The sequence below is a fragment of the Nicotiana sylvestris genome, chromosome 2 (genome assembly GCF_000393655.2).
Source record: "Nicotiana sylvestris chromosome 2, ASM39365v2, whole genome shotgun sequence".
NCBI lineage: Eukaryota > Viridiplantae > Streptophyta > Magnoliopsida > Solanales > Solanaceae > Nicotiana > Nicotiana sylvestris.
The window spans coordinates 73,406,200-73,412,877 of record NC_091058.1 but is presented as its reverse complement, the minus strand read 5'-3'; positions in this window follow the sequence as shown (position 1 = coordinate 73,412,877).

The following is a 6,678-nucleotide window of genomic DNA, read 5'->3' as shown; positions in this document are numbered from 1 at the left end:
CCGCGTCGCCAGCTCAATCGCGAGCTAAATTGCTCGTGTCGCATGCTCTGTAGCGAGCTAGATTGCTCGCGTCGACCAGAATTGAGTTCGACTTCTTGCTACCTAACTTTTCAAACTCATTTCTCATTCTTGTTTCTGTTTCTCTTTTCAAATTCCCTTGCATTTTTTTTTTTTTTTGTCTCTTCAATCATTCTTTTGCCTTTTTTATTTTTATTTTATAATACTAATCTTCAATCATTTTCCAATAACTAGTTTCTCGGCATGTGCGTTGCATATGTATATCGATCATGTTATGTTGCTTGTACAATAATTCTAATTTTGACTAAATAATTATATATGAAAGAATAAGGTACAATTTTTTTGAAATGATCGATATGGATCATCATATAGTTATTTATTTGTTGAGATCAAGATGATTTGATATTGTTTGAACTACAAATATGAATAATAAAGTTTCATTAGATACATGTGATGACATTAATAAAGGCAATATAAATAACTAAAAAATTTAATATAAATTAAAAATGGTATTATCTTTTCATCTTCCAATATTATAGGCATAAAACTCCTTCGTATTTTGAATTTTTCTATGGTCTTATTACCCTCTTCGAATTACTAACACTTTATCTTCATGAATATTTTTGTGTCCTGCTACAAGGTACATATGATTTCACTAATTCTACTTCGGTTGTTGGCCATTTTGATCGACTGAACTTTAGACTTCGTAAAAAGCAAAAGTATTACCAATTTTATGATTGAGTAATTCGAGTAACATGTTAAAATACATAAAAAAAATTGCGTGTGATACAATTTTGAAAAACACAAAATTCTTTCGGACATATTCTTGCAAATTACTGTATTATGCAACTTAGTAGCAAATGATCATACTACTCAAGTTAGGAACACAAATTAATATATGTCACACAATACGATAAGTGATATATATATATATATATATATATATATATATATATATAAGTGATCTTACCATTTTCCTTTTATGTTTAATCACGGCCAATGAATGAAAAACAGACATTCATTGATAATTATATTTCATTGATTTATGCCCATTGAAAATACTAATAATAATTTCTCATATGGGTCCTTTAAAAGCTTCTAACGCATATATAGTGAGTAGCGACTGTAAAAAAAATATAAATGTAGTATTATAGATTTCTCTTTGAAATTAGTGAACAAATAGGGTGGTGGACCTAGTATATATCAAGTTTGTAATAATGTAGCGATAATTTCAATAAGGTCAAGTGGGGGAATTGAATGGTCGACTTGTATAGAAGGCAGCTTCAGTATAATGGATGAGTAAATTTGGAGCATAGCAGTAGAACTCTTGTCACACCCCTTTTTACCCCTCCAAGAGATAAGTGTAAAATGTTATGGATTGTGGGTTAAAGAGTTTTTCCAATTAAAATGACAAATTTGAAATAGGAATTATTTTATTTACAGAGTCGCCACTTGGAATTGATTTTTGCCGGTGTTCCAAGTCACCTTTTATTTGAATCCCTATTCAAAGGAAGATTTGACTCTATTATTATTGGTCTGCGAAAATAAAGTCCGGGTAAGGAACTCTGTTGACCGGGGAGAAGGTGTAAGGCATTCCCCGAGTCCCGTGGTTCTAGCACGGTCGCTTTATTGACTACATTTGGCTTGAATTAAATCTGGATAAACTGTGATTTATTTGATTTTATGTTTTTCTTATGTCCGCTTTTATTTATTTAAAAAAAATTAAAGAAAAGATTTGAATAATAATCTACAACTTAACTAATGAGAGAAAATTATTGTTATGAGTACTAATTTAAAAGATGAGACTAATGAGAGAAAATTATTAATTGACATTGCTTAAAACTAGTAAGATGTGGGCTTGTCTTGACATTGAATGAGGCAGCCCACTATTGGATTGATGGAGTCAAATGGGCCCATGTCCAAGACAAAAATCCAAAAGCCCATATGCTTTTGGACTTTAAATCTGCAGATATGGCCTTTTGAAGCTATGTTACAGATTTGACCCTATCTTGCTATTTGCAATCTGTAGCCAATTATTTACAAAAATAAGTTTAAAGATTGTCTTTCTAATCTATAACTTAACTATCTTACTAAATAAGTATTTTTTAAGAGATAAAAAAAAGATTATTGGGACTCTAAAATATAATAATAATAATAATAATAATAATAATAATAATATAACAATAATAATAATAATAATAATAATAATAATAATAATAATAATAATAATAATAATAACTTAGTTTGGTGACAACAAAGGGACAAACATAGCTACAAGGGTTCAAATTTTAATATATATGCTCCTTTCAGACAACCAAATGCCCAGTAGAATTATATCTAATGCTTTGCAAAAAATAAAAATAAAAATAATTAAAGATGCTTAACACAATTTAATTAACTAACATATCGTTATAACATTATCAAACATTCAAGAGCATATAAAAATGAATTACAATAGAAGGATGAAACTACTAATATTTTCCAGCATCATTATCTTTCATTCCAACTCGATTTTATGAATTTATATGGTCCGAAAAATTACCTGGACAGCAGAAAGAAGAACAAATACAGCAGAGTCAGCTATTTAAACAGCAAAACAATTAAACGAGCAGCAACAACAGCAAAAGACAGCGACAACCGGCAGATTCAAACCCAAGAAAATAAACTAGAAATACCCCATCAAAACAATACAATTATGTAACTCCAGAAAAATCTTTCAAGACTACTCTATTTTCCTTAAACAAATTTTTCACTTAAGAATCAACTCACAAAAGATGCTAAGGGATATTATAGCTACTGAATTTTTTTTTTTTTTTGTGTGTAGAGCTCCCTCTAGTCAGATGGAGTGTCCTCCTTTTTATATCAAAACAACCAGCTATTTCAAAAAATTAAAAATCAATCTTTTGACAGATTTTTCTACAAAATCTGCTCTCAAATTCAAAAATCAAGACTTTCTGGTTCAAATCTTGTCAAGTATTTCAAACAAAATCTGCTCTCCACTATTCAAAGACAAACTTTTATTCAAACACTGTCCAAAAATCTATATTTTCTTACCAAACAATTTGACTTTTGAGTGTTGTACTCAAAGAGTCTTGAAGCAGTAAATAAACAACCAAACAAGTACCGTATACTCTTAAGTATTATTTACTACCTCACTTTTATCAATACAAAACTATTTTACTACTTCAACAAGTGCAAAAACAGAAAATTTAACATTTCAAACTTCAAAAACTAGTGCTAAAATAATTAATAATAGACAAAATAAAATCTGGAAAAAAAATCAACCACGAAAAAGAATAGGATTTTTACCATTTTACAATTCAAGTGGACGAAAAAATGGTGGTATGCCAAAAGAGGGTGTTCGGGGAGGTCGACGGATTTTCAGGGTGAAACATCAATAACTAGGTCTTGAGGAGCTTTATCCATTGATGTAGGTATTGTGAGGTGGTAGTGGCCGGAGCTTCAAGAATTTGGGCAAAAAAGTGGTGGTTAAAACTTACAAGATCTAAGATTCAAGGAGTTTGAGGGGTTTTTGAAGGATTTGGTTTGGATATATGGAAAGAGGAGGTGTTGGAGATTACATGGTGAAATTTTGAGATGGTTTGGAGGTGGTATGCCACCGATGGGCGATTTCTGGCGGCGGTGAAGGGGCGGCGGTTATGGAGAAAGAGAGAGAGAAGAGAGATGGAGGAGAAAATAATTATGGGAGAAATGGGGGCAAAATTTTAGCATTTCTAAGTCTTAAATACCTAGTTGGAAGATTGATTGTGGACTATTAGATGAGGGAAGGATGAATGTATGAGATTTAATCTTGATTCACTTAATGAAACGACGTAGTTTTAAGGCAAAACTACATAGTTTCGCACCCTTTCAATGGTAGTCCCTTATCTTGCACTCTTGGCCATTTTATCTTTCAAATTTAGCCCAATTTCTTCCTTATTCAAACTTGCTAAACTAAATTTTATACAAACAAATAAAATAATTAAATAACTTAATCCAAGGATCAATTAACTAGACTAATTCACCTATTGAACATTTAGTTAATTTCTAAAATGCGCAAATGAAGAAAAAACTATTTTTGGTATTTTTATGATCAGAAATACGCAAATAAACACACAAAATTAAAAAAACTATTAAATTATAAAAATACTAATAAATTTAGGAGGTGTTAAAATAGCGCAAAAATTAGGTACTCACAGTTGCCCCTCTTTGCTCGAGAACGTGAAGAGTTTTCCGTGCAAAGTAAAGTGAATGCCATGGCTAATTTTTGCTCGCATTTCGCTCCAATGAAAACATTTTTGAAAAGGGTGACCGAACCTTGCTTCCGAGGTTGCCTACATATCCTTGACTATAAAGGAATCAGGTCAGTATAGTTCTGGGAAAATTTGATAGCTGGGACTACCGGGTACTGGGTTAAGACTGTTGCTGTTGTTGTTGTTATTATTGTTACCTGATACTTACATCAAAAGGAAAAGAGAAGAGAAACTACATATATCCGCAAACTAAGAATTACAAAATTCCTATCTATGTGTCTTCTGGAGTCAAATCTTGATTCTTGACTTGCTTGCATGTGTTGACCTTAGATTGGTTCTTGATTCTCTTTGAAGAAAAGATTATGGCTCATTCTCGATTGCTTGATTTGCTGCTCAGAATTTGGCAAAGTAAAACTTGAGAAGCTGGGTTGCTGACACCTTATCAAAGTTAACTCCAACTATCTTGTGAACAAAAGACTTCTTTCTTCTGGTAAGAAAACTGAAACTTCAAGCTTTAATCGTCACTTGTGCTTCACGGCGGGGCCTGCAAAGATATCAAAGACGAACAAAATGAACAAAATTTTCTACCCCAATTTGGCGCTGAAGAAAATTTCGTGAGTTATTGGGTAAACCTGTAGATCAGCTTATTTTATTTGAAAGATGCAAAAATGATACCGAAGACTCCGAATCGAATGTGCTTCTCTTAGGAGTAGAATTGATAAAGCTTAGACTAAGTGGTGCATCTCCCATGGGTAGAATTGGAATGACTGATATGATTAATGATTCATATTAGGAAGTGCGTCTCCTAGGAATAAAGATTCATATTAGGAAGTGTGTCTCCTACAATGTGAGGTTGAAAGACATGGAAGGAATGTAACCCGAGGTTGGTGCCTTCACTGAGAAAGAAGGTAACCATGGGTTGGCGCCCTGTGTCACTGAGAAAGAATGTAACCAGGGGTTAGCGCCTTGTATCACTAAGAAAGAATGTAATCAGGGGTTGGCACCCTGTATCACTAAGAAGGAATGTAACCAGGGGTTAAACTTGTATCACTAAGAAAGAATATAACCAGGGGTTGGCGCCCTGTATCACTAAGAAGGAATGTAACCAGGGGTTGGCGCCCTGTAATACTAAAAGGGAATATAATCAAGGGTTGGTGCCCAAACTAGGAAATGAGTCTCCTATGAGTGAGGTTGAAATATTTGGAGAGATTTGGAGGGAATGTAACCAGGGTTGGTGCCCTGTATTACTAGGAAGGAATGTAACCAGGGGTTGGTGCCCTATATTACTAAGAAGGAATATAACCAGGGGTTGGCGCCCTGTATCACTAAGAGGGAATATAATCAAGGGTTGGCGTCCTGTATCACTGAGAAAGAATGTAACCAGGGGTTGGCACCCTGTATCACTAAGAAAGAAGGTAACCAGGGGTTGAACCTGTATCACTAAGAAAGAATGCAACCAGGGGTTGGCGCCCTGTATTATTGACAAAGTGCTTAAATCCCTCTAGGCGAAAAAGGTTCTATCGGAGTTAAACTACGTAAAAATAACTTGAGCGAAGAGTGCTTCTACCCGTAACTATGAGCTGGATCCCTCTAGGCGACAAGGTTCTACCCGAGTTAAGCTACCTAAAAACAACCTGAGCGAAGAGGACTTCTACCCGTAACTATGAGCTGGATCCCCCTAGGTAAAAAACAATCTACTTGGGTTAAGCTGTAGAAACTAAGTCTGGGCAAATAGTACTTCTACTCGAAACTATGAGCTGGATCCCCCTGTCACACCTCATTTTTCACCCGCGCCACCGCAAAGGGGCGCAGAGGGAGTTTTTCCAATCAAAGGACAATCGAAACGGGATTTATTTATTTATTTCAGAGTCGCCACTTGGGAGATTTATGGTGTCCCAAGTCACCGGTTGAATCCCGAATCGAGGAAAAGAATGACTCTGTTTAACAGTCTGCGCACCAGAAATCCGGAATAAGGAATTCTGTTAACCCGGGAGAAGGTGTTAGGCATTCCCGAGTTTCGTGGTTCTAGCACGGTCGCTCAACTGTCATATTCGGCTTGATTATCTGATTTTATACAATTATGAACCTACGTGCAAATTTTAACTGTTTACCGTTTTTGTTATTATTTATTCAAAGAATTACAACATCGTGAGAATGCGTCTCGAATTGCGCCACATAAATGTACCCGCAATTTTCGATACGTTCCAACTTCGTTGAGATTTGGATTTGGGTCACATAAATATGCACCCGAGTTTAGGAAGATAACATTATTAAATACGCGCCTAAAGATACTAACACGTTATTTTGAGAAAAGCCGTAAAGTTCGCTATGCGGCCTGTCTTGAAATCTAAGCATTTGAAATAACCGTCCGTTGAGGGCCCCGCAGTTTGTGTATTCTTATTTGTCG